At 40.9% G+C, this 23158-nt stretch overlaps 1 protein-coding gene across 13 annotated transcripts in view; it reads left to right on the top strand.

Moving 5' to 3' along the window:
• The first annotated feature begins 15829 nt into the window (after positions 1-15829).
• Positions 15830-23158, top strand: part of FOXP2 (forkhead box P2) — a 563073-nt gene continuing 555744 nt past the window's right edge. For 12 of the 13 annotated variants that reach the window (XM_053218190.1, XM_053218198.1, XM_053218197.1 and 9 more), the window contains exon 1: positions 15830-16299. The gene's annotated coding sequence lies outside the window, so the exon portion shown is untranslated. The other variant, XM_053218183.1, reaches the window with a different exon arrangement.

The following is a 23158-nucleotide window of genomic DNA, read 5'->3' as shown; positions in this document are numbered from 1 at the left end:
CTATCATATCTTAAATTCAAGGTTACTCTTATACAGCTGGTATATATTAAATATAATATTTTGAGTTATATCAAGAATGGATGGTCTAAAAAGTATGGAAAAGTTGAACTGAGGATTGGGAGCATTTATTCCTGGGACACGGTAAAATTGGGATGGAATCTGTATTTCTAGAGCATCTCTTCAATATGGACAAGACATCACAATTAGAGGGAAAAAAATGAATTCTATTTTGCCAAAAATGTAGACTTTTGTCCATCTACAGTCTCTTTTAAAACAAACAAATGAATAAAAATTCGTCATATGCTCGTAACATAGCCCATACTGGTAACAGTGCCTTTGGAAAGTGCACTTCTTCAAAAATTCTTGAGAGGATAGAAGTTAAAAGAGACCTCAAATGAGAAAGAAATAGAAATTAATAAGATCAAGGGAAGGTATTGTGGCAAACACTCTTCGTTTCCAATATATCAGCCATTCCCTCTAATCTCTTTTCTAACAGAACCCTAATTTGTCTCACTTGGCAATGGACTCAGCCCCAAGTGATGAAATGTGATTGTTTCAGGGAAGCCAGTCATTAAAATTTTGCCTCTTTCCCAGCTGTTCTTGAGCTAGTGGTGGCATAGTTCAGAGCAGTGAGACATGAGGGGAAGTCTGCTGGGGAGCTTTCGGCAAAGCTTTTTTTTTTTCTCATAAAAAGGCACAGGAGAGAACATTCTGAAACTGTCCCACCCCACCCCCACCCCCTTTTCTTGCTTTGAACATAAGACCTGGCGTTTTTGCAGAAAATCTTGCAAGCATCAGGTCGCAAATACAAAGAGAAGAATTAACACATAAAGGGTGATAGAACAAAAAATAAAAATAATCTGGGTCACAGATAGCATGTTTAAGCTCCTGGACCAACCCTGAAAGCATGCATCTGCAGATTTCTTGAGGCACAATAAATGTTCTTACGTTTTAAACCACTGTTGTTCGATATGCTATTGCTTAAAAGCAAAAGAATTCCTGACTGACACAAGAGTTCTCTTTTTGCTTTGGGGTTTGTTATTACAATTATTGCTCCTGGCAGTTTTTTGTTTTGATTTTTATAATGTAACATAAGCACAACTGTTTGAAAAATGAAAAATTCAGACGGTCCTAACATCCCCAAATTGGAAGCAACCCAAAAAGTCATAGGTAAGTGAATGAGTCAGAAACAGTAGTATACCTGTTCAGTAGAATACCATTCAGCAACAGAAAAGAATGAACTATTGATACATACAGCATGGATGCACTTAAAATCATTATGCTAGCAAAAAAAAGCCAGGCATAAAAGACATATGTATGTGAGTCAATTCATACGAAGTCCTAGAACAAGACAATCTAACCTGTAATTTGCTTAGACATTATGAAATAAGCATAACTGTGTTAAATAAAAAAAGGAGAGGATTTTTTTTTTTCTTAAATACTATCCAGGGACATAAATAGACCTTTGCAGTATGTGCCAGGACAACCCATTATCTCTTCTTGTAAGTCTGGGCTTTCTATGTCAGGTGTACATATTTTTTCAACTTTTAAATTTAAAAGAATTATATGACTACAGGAATATTAAAAAATACTACAGATATGCCTCAGTCGGTTAAATGTCAGACTCTTGGTTTTAGCTCCGGTCATGATCTCACGGTTCGTGGTGAGTTCGAGCCCCACGTTGGGCTCTGCTCTGACAGTGCGGAGCTTGCTTGGGCTTCTCTTTCTCCCTCTCTTTCCTTCTTCTGCCCCTCCTCTGCTCGCTCTCTCTCTCTCTCTTTCTCTCTCTCTCTCTCAAAATAAATAAATAAACTTTAAAAAAAATGCCACAGAGAGGTTCTATGTACTCTTCATCCAGTTCCCCACAATGGTTACATATTACAAACCATAGTTTAACATTAAAAGAAGGAAACGGACATTGGCTTGTGTACAACGTGTCTGTACAGTTCCATGACATTTTATCATGTATATGTTTGTGTATCCAGCACAACAATCAAGATCCAGAACTATTCCATCACAACAATGATCTCTCAGTCTACTCCCTTGGTCACACCAACTCCTCTCACCCCAGGGTCCTAATCCTAGGAACCGCTATTCTGTTCCTTATCTCCACAATTTGGTTATTTTGGGAATGTTATATACATGGAGTCATATACTGTGTGACCTTTGAGTTTGACGTTTTGCACTCAGCTTAATGCCCTTGATCCAACCAAAGTATTTTGTGTATCAATTATTCATTCCTTTTTATCAGTGTAATCCATGGTGTGGATGCAAAACAGTTTGTTGAACCACTCAGCTGTTGATGGATATTTTGGTTGTTTCAAGTTTTAGAATATTACAAATAAAACTTCTATGAAAGTTCTTGGATAGGTATTTGGTGGAACTAAATTTTCATTTCTCTGGGATAAATGCCCAGTATTGCAATTGCTGGGTTATATTAGTGTATGTTTCATTTTTTTTTTTTTTAAGAAACTGCCACATTCTTTTCCAAAGTGGCTATACCATTTTACATTCCCACCAGCAATGTATGAGAGAGCGTTTCTCCACATCCTTGCCAGGATTTGACATTGCCACTATTTTTTTTTTTAAATTTATCGGTTCTAATAGGTGTGTAGTAACTAGGGATGTTAAACATCTTTTCATGTGCTTATTTACCATTTGTGTATCCTCTTTGATTCGTGTCTCATGTCTTTTGCCAATTTTCTAATTGAATTGTTTTCTTTCTTTCTTTTTTTTTTAATTCTTAAGTTTTGAGAGTATATGCTCCAGACACAGATCTTTTTTTCACATATGTGGCTTGCCAAGATTTCCTCCTAGTCCATAGCTTGAATTTTTCATGCTTTTTTAACAGGGTATTTCACAGAGAAAAAGTTTTTTTAAAGTTTTGATGAAGTCCAATTTACAAATTTATTTTTGTTTTACATAATAAGCTATCAGTTTAGTTTATATTACTTTAGTAATATATTACTTTATAAAGCAATATAAACTAAACTTGTTTCAAGTAATAACTCTCTTCCCTTTTCTGGGTACTTTTCGAATGTTTACTTTGTAAATAAATAAAACAATTTAAACCTAGACTAAAAAGGACTAATCTAATAAGTAACCAGGTTACTTTATATAAATATTACCAAAATTAACTGTGTTATCATTTAAGCATTAATAAACTCAACAGGGGCGCCTGGGTGGCTCAGTCGGTTGAGCGTCCGACTTCGCTCAGGTCACGATCTCACGGTCCGTGAGTTCGAGCCCCGCATCAGGCTCTGTGCTGACAGCTCAGAGCCTGGAGCCTGCTTCAGATTCTGTGTCTCCCTCTCTCTCTGGCCCTCCCCCTGTTCATGCTCTGTCTCTCTCTGTCTCAAAAATAAATAAATGAAAAAAAAAAATAAACTCAACACCCGTAAGTTTATTATCTTTTTGAAAATCAGAAAACTACCAAAACCAGAATCAGTAATTAAAAACTGAAAATAGATTTGTTTTACCATAGAAAATGTCATAATACACACAAGAAAAAAATATATTAGTAATATACTTTCCTTGTGTGATTTGAAAAATTTCCGCATCAAATCAATTGATGAATACTTTTTTCAGTAATTTTTTATAGTGATCATATGGTAATCTCACATCTCTCTAAGGTGAACCATTTTTCACAGTCAAATTATTTTTGTTTATATCATCATTACCCAAAAAACAATATTCAAGAATGAATATGGTCAATCATGTCTCTTCTCACATGCTTTTTTTTTTTTCAGTTTGCATTTTAGAAATGTAGGTCCATAGTTGGCAAAGTAATAGTGACACCTATTCTGTTATACGAATGGTAAAGACAGGATTCACCTGAAACATTTTTAATGGAGCCTCCTCCACCAAATATCCACACAAAAGCATGCTTCTTGCAAGCCTCATAAACTTCATCTCCTGCTTAATGGCTAAGGTATGTGTGGAGAAACAAGTGTACCTAGTTGTCCTATATATTCACCTGAAGATGATCTGCTCTTGCCAGGGCCTGCCCTAGGAAAAGGCACGCACTGCTTTAGAAGGAGCAAGGTAATAAGGTAACACCTCCGCAGCCCAGGATATTCTCAAGGAAGCTCTTCCTGAGGTTCTGCCGTAGAACAGAATCGGACCGGTAAGCCTGTTCCGGTAAGTGTGCTCAGCTCTGTTTTCTCTTCCAGCTGAGTTAGCTCTTGATATTACAGGCGTCTTTCTGAGGCATTGAATCCTTGGTGAACTTGATTATGGCAGAACTAAGGCTTGTCCTTAGAAAATCAGTGTAAAGGATGGTGCGGTGGAGGGGGAAGCAGAAAGGGCAATCTTCCAAGGTATGTCTGGCTTCAGTTTAAGTTACAAATTTCTAGAGGTGAACTGCTTAATACTCAGTCAAGAAAAGCACTGAGGACATTTACTCTGAAATGCAAGAATTTTTGGAAACAGCTTGGGTAGCCAGTCACCTCTGGACCCTATTTCCTGACTACTCTTAATGAAAAGACTCCAAGAAATACTACTTTCATAACAAAAATCCATACCCAAATTCTTCAGGACAAATCTTGGATTAGGTGTCCTCTAAGCCTACATCTAACCTAAAGATTATGATTCTATGATATTAAATATTGACAGACAAATTACATGGACCCAATAAATATTTGTTGGAATTGAACTGAGTTGGATTCAGGAAGTAAAAGGGTCTATGTTTTATGACCGCAGGTTATCTAATTTTCACAGTCAAACAGCTGTATGAACTTCCTTTCCTTTGAAAGTCTTACATTTGTTCACCACATTTCCCTGCTAAAATCTGCGAGGTAGAGCTCATCTTAATACCATATTTTAGAGGTCAAATTGCCTTCAGTGGTTCATTTTAGAGTGTCTTTTCTCCAATATTATTATGTCCCAACATAGAGTTTTTGTATCTCTTATCAAAAAATAAATTACCTGAACTTGATTGCATATAGGATCAGGGACTAACGAACATGGATTTTTGCTTAACATATATTCAATTTTTTTTCTAGGAAAGATACTTTATGATTTATGATCCTTAATGACCTAGTTATTTGAAAAAACCATGGAAGGTATCAATGAGTTTTCTTCAATTGGTTAAAATATCATACATTTCTTTCACCAGTTCAGACATCTTTGTCTTTGATCCTGATTCACAGAATTTAGTGAGGAGGTGGAAAAGAGGATTGTTATAGAAGATGAATCAACAACACTATGGACAAAGGATCATAGAAGTAATGAAAAGATTTTTTAACTTCAAAAAATAAGTCAGAAAATGTGAGAATCTTTGGATAGGGAAATGAAATCTTACTTTAGCAGAAATTTATCTGTCTAGTACATACAATATATTCTTATGAGAGGAACCATATTTATTTATGATCATGAACTCAATGATAATATTCTATATAAGTTTCCTGAAGTAAACTCTACAATGCACTTGGTGTTCACAGTTACTTAGAAATATAACCTGAAAAAACTAAATAATTAACATACTCACAATATATATTTTATGTTATGAAAATTATTTTATATATCTATTTTATTTTACCAACTTTAAATTCACAAGGCAATTAGATATTATAAAAATTGATTATACAAAAACTATTATCAGGATCCAGAAATGGTTTTCTATGGTTTTTCATGACTTAATTTTTTAATCAACTGAGCATAAAATCAATGTTTTGGGTTTTTATAATATGAAGACAGAAGGCATTATTATTAACAGATTAGGCAATCTGTTTGTTTTAGCATGTTTACTGTAATTTGAGAAAAACACACTTATTGACTTGCTAATTTTTGCTAAACTAATTTAGAACTTGCTTTGACCTTCTCTACTCAACTACTGTAACTGTGCTATAACCTAATTAGGAAAACCTCAAGAGACAATGGTTGTTTCTTATGATTAAATATAAAGTGAGAATCTAGTTTTACTTTATCAGTTCACAGTTTGTTTTATTCACTTCACTTATTTCACTTAAGACAAAATCATTTAAGCTTTCCTGTTATATATAATCAAGGAAGAAAAGGCCTTTTACCTATATGAGTTCTTGAATGGCCTATATAGGAAGATGCTGCGTTACAACACAGTATGTTTGCAAGTGATTTGTCTAAACTTGGAATCGGCTCTTCTCAGAAACAATGCTGTAAATGGTGTTCAGATACCCTGCTAGTTCATGAAATGCACATGTCCTATGTGCCTATGTTGTTTATTTGTATTAAAAAAATGTGGAACACCACTTTTCTAGGTAAATTTTAAAAAGTAAAGTTGAAATGTAATTTTGTATTTAAGTTATGCTTGAGATAAATCCAGTTTTATTAGAGGATGTCGATCGGTGGGGGAGGTGGTACTAAATTTGCGGCAATTCTAAAAAGCACTCTAGGGCACTGTCTTTTCAAATACAAAATTTAAAATAGTTGTTTAATAAATTATTTAATTTTATCCAATTACAATAAGCCTTTATTGCAGAGGATTTGAAAATACAAGAGGAAAGGGAAAAAAATATCACCTGAAATTAAGCTACTTAAATATAACCTTTTTTATCATGTTTTTACAGTTATCTATTGCTGTGTAACAAATTACACCCCCCGCCAAAAAAAGAAAAAAAAAAACTTAACAGCTTTAATTTAACAAACATATTTTAGTTCATAGTTTCTGAAGGTCAGAAACCCAGAATTGGTCTGCTGAGTGGTTGTTGCTCAGATTCTCTCATGATGTAGGAATCAAGCTGATGGCCAGGGTGCAGTCATCATAAGAAGACTCAATTGGGAAAAAGAGGATTTGTTTCCAAGTTCACTCACATGGTTGTTGGCAGTCCTCAGTTCTTCCCCGGCTGTTGCCCGGAGACAGCACTTCCTCACCATGTTGGCCTCTCCACAGAGCTGCTCAGAATATGGCAGCTTGCCTGAGCGAGTGATCTAAGAGACAGATCCAAAACCCTAGACAGAAGTCACACAATCTTTTATAACCTAAGCTCAGAAGTGACATACCATCACCTCTGCCATATAGATGGAGCCTGGAACAATGTGGGAGGGGACTGCACAAGAATGCGCCTACCAGGAAGTAGAGATGATTATGGGCCAGTTTGGGGAATATCACAATGGTACATTTCTTTCTAGTCTTTTTTTTTTTTGATACATTTTTATATACTATTTTTCCACCGTATAACAAAAGCAGTTTATATGTTATTAAAACATCCTATAATATTATTTTAGTGGTTAGGCTATATTATATATTGTTGACTATAATCACTTCCATATATGCACTATTGTAAATAATTCTATGATAAACAGCTTTTGCATGAAGCTTTTCCATCTGCATTTTAGATAATTTCTTTTGGATTGCAGTCTAGCTAAGGGACTAATTTAAAAAGCTGTAACACAAGTTGCCAAATTGCTTTCCAATTGAATCGTATCAATTTAACTCACAGAGGGGTATAAGAGTATTTCGCTGCTCCTTTATCTGGGGACCTGAAGGTTTTAAAAGCTAATAGGACTAATTTTTAATTTTTTTTCCTATTTTCATGTTCATTTCCATGTTTCTTCATTTCTTACATTACTAGCTCTGCTCTTAAACATAGCAACAATGATTGTGTGCATGTGTGTGTGTTTTCTGGGAAGAATGGGAGACAGAAAAAGAGAGAGGCACAAAATTAGTGAGAAACATTTTTGTAAGTTAAATGAAAAAGAAGCAGAAGAGGGAGGAAAGACTTTAGAGAGGAGGTAATATGTAACTGAGAAAGCATGGCCTACTGCTATATTTACTGAACTCGGGGTGGTGTTAACAAGGGAGGGATAGCAGGGGACCAGCATGCCTTGATGGGACAGAAAAAGGTGATTGACATGGGGGAAAAATTGGAGAATGCAATATCCTATGACTGTCCCTAGGGGACCCCATGGGGCCAGGATAACTGCTTTCCTCAGTTGAGAGCCAGAAAGGATGCTGAGGGAAAAGAACAAAACAAAACAAACAAAAACATGCGAATCTCTCCCTAAACTGAGAACATTTTAAAATGTTCTCTTACTTTCTTTTCAGTTCTTGCCTATTATGAAAGTATTTTCCCGTGGCAAAATCAGGACAAATTAGAAGTAATCTTTTTATAAACGTGCATTCTGTACTTTTGAGATAATTCAGGGAACTGTCTCATACTTTCTCACAATCCTTAAACCCATCATTGTCCTTGGTATAACTGTTTTTACCACAGCTTTGTGCTTTTGCTCAAAGGTTATAAGTTTTCTGAGGCTGCTGTTTGGCAAATTTAAACATTTGGTTAAAAGATGAGGTGGGGAGGGTAAACCAAGAAACAGACTCTCAACTATAGAGAACACACTGATGGTTACCAGAGGGGACATGGGTGCAGGCATGAGTTAAACATGTGATCAGGATTAAGGAGAGCCCTCGCGATGAGCACGAGGTGATGTATGGAAGTGTTGAATCACTATATTGTACACCTGAAACGAATATTACACTGTATGTTAACTAACTGGAATTTAAATAAAAACTTTAAAAAATAAAAGATGTATTCTTAGATTTATTTTTTAAAGCTATCATCACAAACACACTAAAACATAGGGCTGCATAACTTGTTAGTGTAGCCTCAAGACATATTTTCCCTGGTCTCACTGTATCCTGGATATACCTCTATCTTAGGCTGTATTGAAATTCATGTTTTATTGAAATAATCCACTTATATATCTTCTAGTTCTCACTAGAGGGTATGTTCTGGGCAGGGACCTAATCTTACACATTTTTAATTCTCAGAATACCTACCACAGTGCTTAGTATATAAATATTTGTTGATCCATTAAATAATGCAGTTGGGAATAGGAATGCCAGATTGAACATACTTTTATATCTATCTGCTAAGTTCTTTCGTATGAAAAAATAATGGAAATCTTCAGTTACAACTATTTTAGCCAGATGATTGGGTACAAAACAGACTTACAGATCTGCTGAAAATGATACACAGCTAAAAATATATCTTTATTTATATATATATAATATATATATATAATATATATATATATATATATATATATATATATATATATAATGTTCTGAGAGAAAATATTTCACAGCTAAAATACATCTGTCTGGGGCATGGCATTCATTCATTCATTCCAAAGAAGATGATTAAATACCTCGTATTTTTTAGCCATATTTGCCCTATTGGACTATAGAACTTGAGATTCAACTCCACTGGCCACAGGGAAGCTTGGTGTAATTCACACGTGTTTCAGACGTGTTCTAGAAAGCAGAGAGGAGGATGACGTAGAACAAAAAGAAACCGAAAGTACGGAAGGTGATTAGAAAGTTATCCAGAATGACCAGGAGAGAAGTGATGAAATCTTGAAGTGAGGCAACACCACTGGGATAGATGGAAGAAGAGAATGGGAGAGGAAATTGTAACAGTGAACAAAACCTAATGCTGCTTGAATTGTGAGAAGACAGAGGAGGTAGCACATGTGACTTGGGTCTTTTGGCTTCAGTAACTGGTTGGATTGAGGGACTACTAACTGTTAACCAGGCGGCATGAGGAGTAGCTGCCCAAGGAGAAAAGAGGGCAAGTGGTACCTTTTCACAATTCATATGGTGCTATCAACAGGCAATTGATTCAACACATCTGGAGCTTAGGAGATGAGTATCTGTGGGGAAGTTTGGAAGTTTTCATTGTGAGGGTGGTAATGTAGATGATGGCAGAGGGAGGAAAAAGTAGAAGGAAAAGGAGGAGAAAGAGACACAGAAGGAGAAGAGGGAGAAGAAGGGGGAGAGGGAGATGGCGAACAACTGAACTTTTATATGATTTGTTACAATTAACCACTTCAATACATCTTTTGGGTAAACGACTAGGGTTACTACAGCCCTACGGTTATGAAACCAAAATAAAAATCTACACCGATGCAGGATCCTGATATAGTTCGTTTTTGCTCATAGCTTAAAAAAAAAATCAATGTTGTATTTTTCTCACAGCCTCATGTTAGCCTTTATTTCTGGAGTGTAGTGAAGACAAGCTGCTACTGAGATTATGGGTTTCGCCCCCTAGGAGTCCCTGAAGATCATTAACCCTGAAAAACATCATAAACCGTGGTTTGTGTTAGCACCTCTTGCCATCAGTTTTTCTATAATGAACACTTGCAATCAACAGTGATGAACCTCTTTACACTATTGAAGAAATCTTGCAGACTTTAATTGACTTTCAAGAGAAACAAGTCATCAGACTTTTTTTTCCTCCTGTGTATTACAGTGGACATGACATGACAGTTAACCATCTTTAATACTGTACTGACATCCAAAGGTATTGCCATCAATGAGCCGTATCAGTTTCGATGGATGTGAAGAAAATGTAAAGAGATGGGGCAGGGGGTGGGGGGGGGGGGAGATGGTGTGACAAAAATGCCTTTTGTGGAGTATGAGGAAGGAGGATTATTATATGTCTAGAAATATGAAATAGTTCAATAATAATTACCAGATTTACTAATGAGGGGTATAATCTTGCTGTCATGTCTGGATCTTTGCTTTGTGATTTTTCAAATGAAGGGACTGGACTAGAGTATTTTGAAGTTTCCTTCAGCTCCAAAATTTCATTGCTATCGAGAGACATACAAACTCTAAAACTAATGTAATAGTAGAAACATCATCAAGCAAAGGGCTCTTGCATCAAGCAATTCAACATATTTAAGTCAATGTGTCAGGAAGTAAACATCAGGGATTTAACAATTTAGCTATACTTACTCTTACAGTGATAGACCACTTCTCAGAAAAATCTAGTTCCTATGAATTTGAATCATGTGAAATTGTGATTTGTGTGGTCAAAGTTGCTCAAATGTAGATAATTTAGTATGATTCTACTTAATATTACTATTTCCAGGGAATGCCTACCAACATAAGCAAGCTGTTACATTTTTTAAAAAGTAATTATTTTCTGGAAAATAGAAATTTGGTAGTCGAGTCTCTAACACAGAGAGGGGTGAGATATTTTGAGATCATTAAAAAAAAAATAGGTCTAATGTATATATACTGTGCCACCACAGTGTTGTGTGAAAAAAAAAATGGAGTTCTCATTGCTTGATGGAGGCTTTTGGGTGAGCATTAGAATTCTTTATCCAGTAGTTGTCTTTTTTTCTATATGCATTTGGATAAAGCCTTCCTTGGCATGATCTTATGCCAGAGCAATTGATCTTTGTCTCTGCAGTGATATCAACCAGAACTGGAACCTGACATTAACTGTCTTTCAAGCAATTTTTAAAGACACAGACGACCTCTTAGCAGAGATATGCTGTGTTTATAGGTTTCAAGATTACATATACTAACAAAGGATGAGGTTAAATTCATGAGAGAATTAGAAGTCTATTATTGGCTCCAGGACATGGGTGGCCCTTATAGCGGAGGCTCTTTCTATCAGTAACCTGCTAGAAGCAAGGGAAGGGGAGGGGTAATGGAAGTCTGCAGTCCCACTGTTGATTTCTAAAGGCTTTATCTGGAAGCTGGCAGAAGTGGGGTATTTATTTTTTTCTGACGATGAGATGACTGGAGAAGCCGGGTAGCAGCATGAATTCATGAACGCCTATGTGTTGCTTTAGGACTCAGGTAAATTTAGGGTACATGTTATAAAAATACAAACGAAAAGTATAGTTTGTGATTTCAAACAAACAAACAAAAAGTTGGGAAAGCTCATTAAGATTTATTATAGGCCCCAAATTTTGTAGTCCCGAAGCTTAACGACAGATGGTGGTGTAACTCCACCAACATTCAATTTGACTTGGTAACATAGATTACCCTTGATTTGACTTCCGTGAAACTAGAATTTTCTCTCTTTCCTAAAATGTGTCAGGGAGGAGAGTGGTGATAGCGGAATGTCTAAGAGGAGTCTGTTTATTTGCTCATCTTCAGAAAAACTGTAGAAGACGGGGAACCTGATAGGTGCCCGTTCTTAGGTGGAAAAGGGAAGATATTTCACCTTGCATTTGAAGACTTTTGTTACAAGCTATTTGAAGTGAGTAGTACAACTTTGAAGACGGTATCTCTAGCAAGAAAAATATAATTTAATAACAACCTGCCCCTTACCCTTTCTCCCAGCCATCTTTCAAGTCAGTCAAATTTAAGTATCAGTCACAATTGACCCCAGTGAAATGGCTCTGAAGAAAACACAAAACCAAAACAAACCTGTAATTGTTGTTTAACTGAAAGTTTGGGAGAAAGTAGCCCTACGTGTATGAATAATTCTATTTTGTAACAAATGGCTACAAATTGAAGCAGTCCGCTCGGGGAATCATGAAACCGACATTTCTGATACGTGTCACTCGCGTACGTTGCTTTCCTTCATCCTGGCCTTGGTTAGTTTCATTTGAGGTGGGTTATTTCGCGCAAGAGGCGCTCGCAGAGACCATCCCAAACGAATTTATGTTTCGCCTCGACCGTCCCAGAGCAGGGGCTTGGAATTTGTTGATTTGCGGTTTCATCGTAAAAGGAACTTGCAATCAAATAAATTTTCGTGAGAGCACTTCGAGGTCCAGTTGGTGAAACTCCCCAGGTACCCGGTAGCCCCGTGTAACTCTCCCCTGGAACCTTTCTAAATGACTTTTGCAGCCCCACGTGCTGCAAAGGAGGCTTGAGCTGTGGCTGCGACCCTGCGCGGCGACTACAGGGACAGGATTTGGCTTCCCCCTTTTCTCTGTTAGGCAGTGTTTCGTTGCAAGGCTGCCACGATCCAGTGGGCTGACCAGTGACTTGTGCAAAAGAAAACTATTCGTTCGCTGTTTGCCCTTTCAGCGTTTTCCTCGGCTGCGGAAACCCGGTTTTCCTATTATTACACTTCAACTTTTTTTGGAGTCTGTTAGCACAGAGCGCTAAACCCCGGCCGGCTCCAGCAAGCAGCTAGGCGAACAAAGCCCGCAGTGTTCCGGGCCAGGCTGGGGCGGGGATGGTGGGCGAGTTAAAGGAATTGCAAATAAATATATTTTATGACCACCCATCAACAAACTACGTGCCACCGTGGCAGCCCCTGGTAGCCGGGCTGTGTCTGCACTGTGGCCGGGGGCGGGGGCTGGGAGAGAGGCGAGCGCAGAGGGGCAGCGAGCCGCTAGCCCTGGGCCTGAACTTTCACCTCTCGAACCCGGGCCCAGCCCATTGGCTGCGGGCTAGGGGTCCGCCCGGGGCAGCGGCTCTTGGCAGGACCTGCTTTCTCAACTCCCTGGGCGCCTTCCCTGCGGGAAGGGTTGGTGGCCCGGGGAATGGCAGCAGGCGAGGACAGAATGGGGCGAAGTTAAGCGGGGGCACCCGGGGGCTGCGGGCTCAGCCCCGCTTAGAAAGACGAGTGTCAAGGGGACACAGCCCACTTAGAAAGAAGTGCTCCTCGGACTGAGATATCCTTTTGCACCCCTTGGCTCCTGGCTATTTGTATTCACAGGAGAGAAACGTCAGAGGCGGCGAATTTCACCAAAACGTGTCTTTGTGTACAGGAAAGAGAAGGGCTAACTAAACCCGCTCTTCTCCAAGTCTTTCGAGCGTAACCCTCTTTCTCCTCGTTGGGAACTTGAACTTCTCTTCCAAGTGGCCCGGACTCCTCTCTAATAAACCTTTCCCACTCACTTCCTCCAGACCCCTGGACAGAGAAGTAAATCGAGTCGGTGTCTGCGGGGGAGGAAGAAGAAAGGGGGAAAGTGGGACTCTGTAGACCTCTTGACTATTCTGTTACCTTTTTTCACAAATCTTGTGGAAAGACATCCTCAGCTCTCCAAGGATTTCGACACCGTTTGCTCCTTGTCTTTTGCAAAATAGTTTCAGGTTAATTCATAGAATCCGCTTTTTATGTAGGTTTGCCAATGAAGCACAGACGCAGATTACTTAACATGAAATTATCCCCAATCTTTCAGAAGGGCGAGGTAGGGCCATTTGGGTCTGGCGTTTCCTAATTTTAAAGAATGCTCTCTCCTTCTTTCCCTGCTCCCATCTTGGGGAAGAAAAAAAAAAAAAAGAAAGAAAAGAAAAGAAAAAAAAAGATCTGGGTTATTTGTCCACTCTTCAGCCTGCATTTCGAAAAAGACAGTTTTAAAAAGAGTGAGAACACAATTCATAAGCAGAGCACTCAAGGACTACCTGGAGTTTAAAAGCTCGCAGAAAGCCCCGCAATTCAAAGCTCAACTCTACCTCGTTCCTCGTGCTCCTGGCAGGGGCCGTCTTCCCACGACCAGCCCCTTGGCTTATTGACTTAATTGGTTTCACTAGAAAAGCTGACGGTGTGTTTACAGATGTGGGTGCCAGGGCTGCTTCCTCCCCGGGAGAACCGCGGGTTCTGAAGGGAAGAGTTGGTGCCAAGTGTGTGTGTGTGTGAGCTCGCGTCTGCCCTTTAGAGAAAGGGCGCGCTGCTCTTTGAGGAAAAGAAAGACTCAAAGGCAGAAGTTTAGTGCTGCTCGCCCGTCTCCCCAGCCACCCTCCCCCCTTTCTGCCACCGGAGATGTTAAAGTTGGCCGGGAAGAAGCCGGGGGCCAGGCTCCAATTCGCAATGGCCTCTCGGCTGCAGCTATTTGGAAGAAAGTTTCAGCGCCTTTCGGAACGCCACGCTTTGCCACTGATTGTCAGCTGAGCGGCGGGCTCAGGCGGCAGCTCGCCGAGAAGGCGGCGGGTGGAGGGTCGCGCAGCCAGCGGGCAGCGGAGCGACTGGCGGGAGACGGAGGGGAGGCACCGCCTGCGGGGAGCGGGCTTGGGGAAGAGACTACACGGAGGAATCCCCCAGTCGGGTCCCGCGTCCCATCCAGGCCTGTCTGGTCCTCCCTCGGTCTCTCCCTCGTCATCCCCTTGGTCCCGCGTGGGCCAGCTGGCTGGGTCGTGCTCCACGGACGGGAGCTGGGACCCGGGTGCTGTGGAGGATGGGCCCGCGCATCCCCCGCGCCGGCGCCTTGGCTTTGAAGTGCGCGCGGAGCGGGCTGTGGCAGTTTCTTCTTTCCTTTCATTCCGGGGACTTTGGCAACCCTCAGTCACTGATAGGGCCCGTCTCGAAAGCCTCAAACCCTAAAAGTCCCAGGTCTGCGGCCCCTTCCTTTCAAGCTCCGCCCCGGCCGGCCCGCCGCCCAGCCCCACGCCGGTGACCCGGACGGAGCCACCACGAGGAAGCCCAAGAACTCCTGGGCCCAAGTGAGACAGGAGCCACGACAACAATGAAGAGTGAGAAAGACACTCGGCCTCTCTCCAGCCCAGGCCGCGGAGGCGCACACCGTGAAAAGAAAGGCCAATCAGCATTTTAACGCACGCTTGGGTCTCCCTGTCTCACTACCATGCACTTTTAACTCCCTGCCACCGAGGGCTTTGGATCCCTTCGAGGCTTTCTGCACTTCACGTGGAATCCCCTGTTTCATTTGCCAGCAGCTCCGTCTGCTGAGAGGACGTACTTTGGGGACTGCCAAGAAGCAGCAGACACAACTCGGCTTTGCCAATACAGCATACGGTTTTGTTCTCTCCTCCCTCCCCACCCCCTTCCTCGACGCGCCGTCTGGGCCGAGCGGGAGGAGGCGGAGCAGGAGGTGGGGAGAAGGGTGGGGGTGGGGGAAGATCTGGCGCAGAACAAACAAGTTCTCCAGCGAGTTGTTTACATAGCAGGTGGACCTGACGTCAGCCAGGAGGCTCCACTGCAAAGCCGAACAATATTCTGCTCCGCGTTTCCCCCTCCTTTAAAGAAGTTGGGGGTCCGGGGGAGATAGGTAGATGGGGGCGACAGGCATTCTAACCGGCTGGTTCCAAACCACTTTGGGGACCAACAACAACAACCAACAATAACAACGCAAAGTGAAACAAAACAAACAAGTGGCCCGGCAGTACTTCAGAATCCTCCGAGGCATCCCTTCCCCCACCCCGCCCCTCGGAGGAGAGGCGGCTCCGCGCGCAGTGTGTGTACAGTTTGCATTGCCAACAACACGCGCGCGCGCCCGGGTGCGCGCGCCCGCCAGCGCACACTCACACACATAGACACACATACAGACACACACACAGATCCGGGTGGGGGGAGCGGCAGCGCGAGACAGCGCGAGCCTCCGAGAAAGCGCGAGACACGCCGGCGCGTGCAGCTCCGCGGCGGCCGCTGCGCCCCGGCTCCAGCCCCGCGCCACCCGCAGCCCGCCCGCGAGCGCCCGTCCCGGTTATTTATGCGGCGGCCGCGTCTGCTGGCTGCGGCTTCCTCCGGCCCCCCCCCCCCCCAGGGCGCGCCCCCCACTCGTGGCAGCAGCTGCCGGGACTCGCTCGTGGGTGTGTTGTTTGGGGGCTTCTGCCTCGGCGCCGCGGGTGCCACCTCCCGGGACGCTGCCCAGGCGTCCCAGGTCGCGGTAAGTTTCTTCGCCCTCACTCTGGCGCGCTGCACCTCCGCACCCCACCCCGTCCCAGCCACCTCCACGCCGGGCCGGGCTGCGACTTTACTCTGCTGCGCGCTCCTCCCGCGGCGGCCGCGGCGGCGGCGGCGGCGGCGGCGGCGGCAAAGTTTAGCCCCAGCCGCTGAGCTTGGTGCGGCGGGGCGGGTGTGACATGTGTCAAATTTCGGCTCCGCGTCGGGGTCGCCTTCCGGACCTAACATCACCACTTGTTGTTCCTTTTCATTTTGCATTGTGATGGGGGAAGGGAGAATCGACAGAGGGGAGATTGCCTTTGGCTCACGTTTAATTTTTAGTTTTGAATATGCAAAATTTTGCCTTGTCCAGAGAGACCGCGGCTGGAGGAAAATGTGTGTCGAAACACCAGATGTGTGTTTGTTTACTCTTTTATTTTTATTGTTTGTTGTCTCTTCCTTCCCCTCCCTTCCCCCCTGGAGAAACAACAGTAAAAACATCTGGCGGTTGGAAGCACACTATTGATCCAACTGCTGACCTTTATTTACTCAATTGGGCAAGTGCATGCTGCTCGTCCGTCTCTAAGTTAGGCGCTTCGGCGTTCATTTAAGAAGTACTTTTCTGGGAACTAGAGGCGGAGAGGGGACACAACTGTTTCTCCAGTAAAGAAACTCCTGGCCCCTAGTGATGCTTCGGGATAATGGTGCATCTTGACTGCTGCCCCCATCACGCTCTTTCCCCTGTCCACAGCACGACCCGCTTCACCCGGGATCTGTCCTAGTCTTACTTTTACTCTGCTTTGGAAAGGTCTCCTCACTCTGGGCGTAGGTTTAGGGTGAACTCGCGCCTCCCGGTTCTTTAGGGAGGGAATGTGGGAGGGGCAGGGCACCTTGCGGAGAAAGGGAGGGCTTCTCGCTTGGCTTTTACCTGTAAGTCGGTGGAGGCCCCTGACGAGCGGAGGGCAGTGGGTAGCTGGGGGTTGGCTTTAATCCGGGCAGAGCTCGTGTCCCGACGGCCCTTCGCGCTCGCCGCGGCTCACGTGCGGCGGCGGCTGCACGGCAGGACCCACTGGGTGGCCGGGCGCGCCGCCCGCGTGCCTCCCGCGCGCGTCTCCCCGCCCTGCAGGCCAGGACGCGCCCCGACACCCCGACCTCTGGGCGAGCGTCGTTGTGGACCCTCGCTTGTTGAGAGCGTTTGGGCCCGTCTAGAGCAGGGGGGAGAAGTTGCCCTACTATCCTCAGACTCTGAGATCTCTTAGGTAAGTCTCTCAGGGCACCTGGCGCGTGGGGTGACACCGATTAGGAGGGACCAGAGGGTAAAGACACGTGCGAGCCTGGGGCTTTTGAGAGCGCAACCGGTGCAAGTTTTGCATAGGGACGACTCCAGGGAGGCCGAACTGGACACTGGCTCCTCAGACTCCGGAATCCCCAAGGAACGAGACCCCATCTGTGTATTTGTTTATTCGGCTTTTTAACCAACAGATTTAAACCACTTAATGGACAGCTGCTATCTGTAATGCTTATCCCCCCCCCCCCCCCATTTTCTCTCACCACATGTTGCAGTCCAGTCAGTTTCTTGGTCTTGAGGATTATTCCTCGAGTACTGTTTGCTCCCAGGTGGGCTGGCATTCCGGACGTGGCCTGGGTGAGTGCTGAGGACTGGCCGGAGGGAAAAAGGGTGTGAGAGACCTGTGGGAGTGTGTAAGATGTGTACATATATAGTCATCATGGATTCAGAAGTGCTTAAAGAGCTACCTCCGCAACATGCCCAGAGTCTATTTGGAAGAATAATTAAGTAGTAGCAGGTAAGCCGAGGGGAGAAAGTGACGCCCTGGTGTCAAGTAGCTGAAGTGGGACGTTTTCCAACTGGAAGTATTTGGAGAGATTAACTTTTAGAAAACAAAAGTTTGCCTGGAAGGCACCTCTTTGCATGCTCTCCTAACTCAAATAGTTTGGTTAGGCAGCCTCGGAGACAGGAGGGGTGTGTTTAATAGCAAGTCTATGTCACAGGTCAACACTGAAGCCAAGATGAGCTTTTAGATACTCTCCTCTTCAATCTTGCATGGTGCGGTACCTTGGGAAATGTTTTATGTTGTCAAGGGGCCTGTTTATCTTTTCTGTCACTATGAGTTATGGATAAGTATATTCTCGGTGTACTGGAATTTTAAAATGTAGTGTTTGTTTAATACTGTTAATTAATTTACAGTTTGGATTTATTTGTGTATACCATTAATAAAGTGGGTATAAAGTTATGTATGTGATGATCATTAGGGTCCTAAGATTTCATTTTAGTTTAGAAGCTTTTTAGAAGTCATTTTTTCTTTCCTTCTTTCCTTCCCCTCTCCCATCCTCCCAGTTTTGTTACTTAAGGAGACCCAGGTTCAGTCCTTGTTCAATTCACTACTTCCTTAAGAACCCCACTATTTCATTGTTACCCAAAACTGAGTGGAATAAGTGTTTAATTGTGATTGAGTTACTAACTTTTAAAGAGGAGACTGGAAACCTGATGATACATCACTGTAGGTAAGTGAGGGAGGACATTCCATTTTAAAAGATCATCCAAAAGTTCACGTTTCAGTACAAGAATGCAAGAATTTTTAAGAGTATTTTCTTTATAATTCAATTTAAGGAGTGCAGTACATGCTTTCTTTTTATATACAGATAACTAAAATGTTACAATTGCACTACAGTGGATATAGAATAATCAAAAGAAATTATATACAAATAACAATTATGAACTATTCTTAACTGTTTTTCAAAATTCCTCAACTTGAATTTTGAGATTTAGAGTGATGGACATTTTAGAATTGAATATTGTTTTCATAGAGTTCATATTCTGGAGTGGAAAGAGACCTTTAATCACATTATGACATGACTAGATTTATTAATGGTTGTATCTAAGTAAACTGTCATTGAAGTTTTATTTATTTGCACTGGTGATAGTACAGTGGTTTTGCTTTTACAAATAAAATAAAATGAATCCTTGTAATATTCTAGAAACCTAAATAGGGGGAAATTGTTGTATGTGGCACACTGTAAAAATAGGAAAAAAGGTGAACATTAAATTTACAGATAACTTGTAATGAGAAGTTCTATTCCTTTTGTACAAGCAAAAATTTAAAAACACAAACCAATTCTCTTTGTAGAGCTATTAGAATTATACTTTATGAAAGTATATTTAAATATGTGAAAATATCTTCATGGTTTGACTGAGACTCATAGGGCATACAACAGTATAATGAACATAGCCAGACAAATATACCAGACATTTTTATTTCAAAAGAAAATGTGAGGGATACAGATCTCAATTACATAAAGGGCATATTATTTGTGATATTTTTAAGGATTTATAGCTGGCTGTGCCTCATCACCCTTGTCTATTTCTGTGTTGATAGTCTCATGTTAGATCAGCTATTAGTTGTAATACTGATAGAAAACTGAATGATGGAAGTGGTCACGTATTTTCTACCTCTCTAAATTAAATCAGAAAGAAGCCATTGACTTGTAAGAGAATGTCACTGAGAAGTTCTCTTGACATCATTGTTGCTAGACAAAATTGCAAACCACCACTGAATTCAGAAATAATAACAATTTCATTGCTATTACTGAATACTAATTCTTGGCACACTCACACTGGTTTTTTTTTTCCCCCTTTAACTTTGTGGTAGATGGGAGTACTCTTAGTGATAAATGAATGGATCCAAAATGTTCTAGCCAGTGCCCAGATTCACACTGCCCTTTAAATAAAGAAAGCCTGTTTCTTAAATTAGGCCCACTGAGAGCTTAAGGTTTACATAGACTTTTCAAAGTAAGCTTACTTATGTACCCCCTAATTTGTGGAGTTCTAACAAACTTGATCAGACCCAACCCAAAATGATAACTGCTTATTTTCTTAAGAGTCTGAAAAAGCAATACAGGTGCTTACAACTTGCCTTAAACATACTGCAGTATTTATGATCCACAGATAATCTAGTGCCTAATTCAAATGTTATATGCCATAGTTTAGTTCTATTTTTTCTTTAGATGACATAAATATTTTCCTAGATCCAACTGTGTATTTCTTAATATACTTGGTTTCCAGTCCTATAACTTCCATAGTCTGTATAAAGTACTTTAAGTTCTTAGGTCTTTTTTTTTTCCCCCATGTGGCTTGAGTCATTTTCATTGATTTGTTTATGGAGTTGTTCCAGAAATTTAGCATCTTCATTTGTTTTTCAGAACTTCCAGGTGGACCCCATTACTGTGTTTTTCAGTGCCCTAACTAGGTATAGTTTGGGGAGTTGTCTAAAAGTACCATTACTTTTTTTTTTAAGTCCCACATTGTTTATGTAAAAATTCATTACTATTGAATTACATAAATACTCATATGGTAGAATATTTTTTTCCTGTAGAATATTCTTTCCTTGTAGGTATTCTTACGTATTAAAATAAATGGGCATTTACTTCCACTTGCTGATTTACTTTTGTCTTGTCATTACCTCTGATGTATTTTTGTATATATTCTTTTGCTCTGCTCAGTGTATTTATCCATCCCCCTCCCCCAAATTTCTAGACAAAACAAAAAAGGGAATAACGTTGGTGAAATATAAAGAAATATTGTGACTAATTAAGAGGTTAGTGTTAGAACATTGAGATACTGGAGAGAGGTCCTTAAAGAAGATTTAGATTCATAATGTTCCAACACTATTCATATTAAAATGAAAAGTAAACCTATGTATATGTGGTGACTTATTTTCAGTATTTACTAAAACTGTTTTTTCTCTAAATAGATGCTTCAGCAGTTTGCCGTTTTCTCAAATGCGGCATTGTTAAGAATTGGCCTAATTCTTAGGAGAATAATGTTAACTTTGTAATTGGAGTGACTAGGAATTTGTGTTTATCTAGACAGGTTTTTGCCAGGCAGCTAAATTAAGAGTATCATGGCTCAAAAATGAGCTATAATGGTATCACCCCTGTTTCACTTTGAACCCTAATACTTTTTCATTTTGTAATTATTAACTTTGCTTACTCCTTACTGTATTTCTTCACCTGTCAACTTGCTTTCAATGAACAACTGAAATTCTAAATTACACTTGCTTATATAATTTTATCTAAAATTTTATTTAAAATGCATTTTCTCTGTAAATTATCTATGAAGGGCCAGGTTTAGCCTTTTAAATTCCTTGATATTTGAAATATGTGTTCTTGGACCTATACTCTACCAATATAAGTCTGTTTCCCATTCAGTTGTATACCTCCCTCTTCCTTCAATCCACCAAGGACTTCTAGAATATACCTTCCCATTATATTGATAAATATGTCTTCATTCCTGTCTCTGTGGCAAATTATTTTTATTAGCAAAGGCAAATAAAATTTAAATGTTGTAAAAGTATATGGCTGTGAAGCAAATGAATCCCCAGGGGTTTAAAAGCTCTCAGCAGTTTTAGTTTATTAATGTTGCTTAATTTCTCTTGATTTCTATCTTGGAAGGCTTAAAATACACTATGTGGAGGATAATGTTGATTTAAAATTTATTTAAGTTTTTAGTGTTTCTTTTTAAAGATCTAACATAAGCCTAAAAGATTTATGCCATGAGAATGTTACACTTTTTTTTTTAAAGGAAGTTAAGGAAATTTACTTTGAGTTCCTCAAATAAAGCATACTACTAGAAATAGTGTAAAGTTTTTCTGGTATTCATTTCTTTCTTAACTTTTATAATGGCATTTTCTGTCAAAGTTTTTTGTATTATTTTAGTTTTGTATCATTTTGGTAGACATACACAGCTACAGCCATCATTTTACAACTTTATCTCAATTTAAGAAAAAAACAAACTTTCTTAAAGTGAATTTTAGGGGGTAAGAAAAAAATCAGCGGTAGACATATTTCAGAGAAAGCATTTATAAAATTTCACTGGCAGATAGCGAGGAGAAACTTATAGTACACTAATCCAAATAGCTTAACATCTTAGCATATGTAGACTGTCATAAAATCATCTCATTTAAAAAAAAAAAAAAGATCCCCAACATCTTTAAGGACTATTCCTCACCATTACTTCACCCAAAGTTATGTTCCAGGATTTAGTTGATCTATATCTGTATGCCTGTAGCTAACTCTTCACTTCCTTTTTTGTCGTCCCCCCCCCCCTTTCTGAGTCTGCCTTTAGTTTAGGTAAGTGCCTCCCCTCATCCCCCAAGCTCGTTTTATACATCTAGTTAGTACCACCACTGGTACCAATCTGATCAGGTAGACCATCATCTCCTACCTGAGTTGTTGGCAGTAGCTATTTATTTATCTCCCTTCTTCTCTTTCTAGGCAACACAGTCCGTTCTCCACACAGCAGAGTGCTCTTTTAAAAATATGTGATTATGTCACTCTTTTCTATAAACCGTCCAATAGCTTATGTCCCTGAGAATAAAAGACAAAGACCTTATGTAAGTCCATGTTATTTGACCCCCGTTACCTATCTGACATTCTTTCCTAACATTTTCCTCTTATTCAGTCAACTCTAGACATACTGGCTTCCTTGATATTTCTCAAAACAGGATAAGCTGATTCCCACCACAGATTTTTTTTCTGTGTTCTCTGTCTGAAATGCTCTACACTCAGATATCTTCATGAAGTTCATGTCTCTGCTCAAACATACCCTTTTTAGAGAAGCCTATTCTGACTGTCGTATATAAAATAACAAATACTCATTGATCATGCGTTGTCACCTTTACCCAACATTAGTTTTCCCCACAGCACCATCATCAGCTGACATTTTAAAAAGTTGTTTATTTATCACGTTTTCCTGATGAGAAAGTGTATTGCAGGGAGCCAAGGATTTTGTGCGTTCACCGTTCTAATCCAATGCGTAGAACAGTGCTTGGCACTAGGTAGCAGCT

The sequence above is a fragment of the Acinonyx jubatus genome, chromosome A2 (genome assembly GCF_027475565.1).
Source record: "Acinonyx jubatus isolate Ajub_Pintada_27869175 chromosome A2, VMU_Ajub_asm_v1.0, whole genome shotgun sequence".
Classification (NCBI taxonomy): Eukaryota; Metazoa; Chordata; class Mammalia; order Carnivora; family Felidae; genus Acinonyx; species Acinonyx jubatus.
Note: the sequence above shows the minus strand (reverse complement) of the source record. Positions and strands in the feature narration are given on the sequence as shown.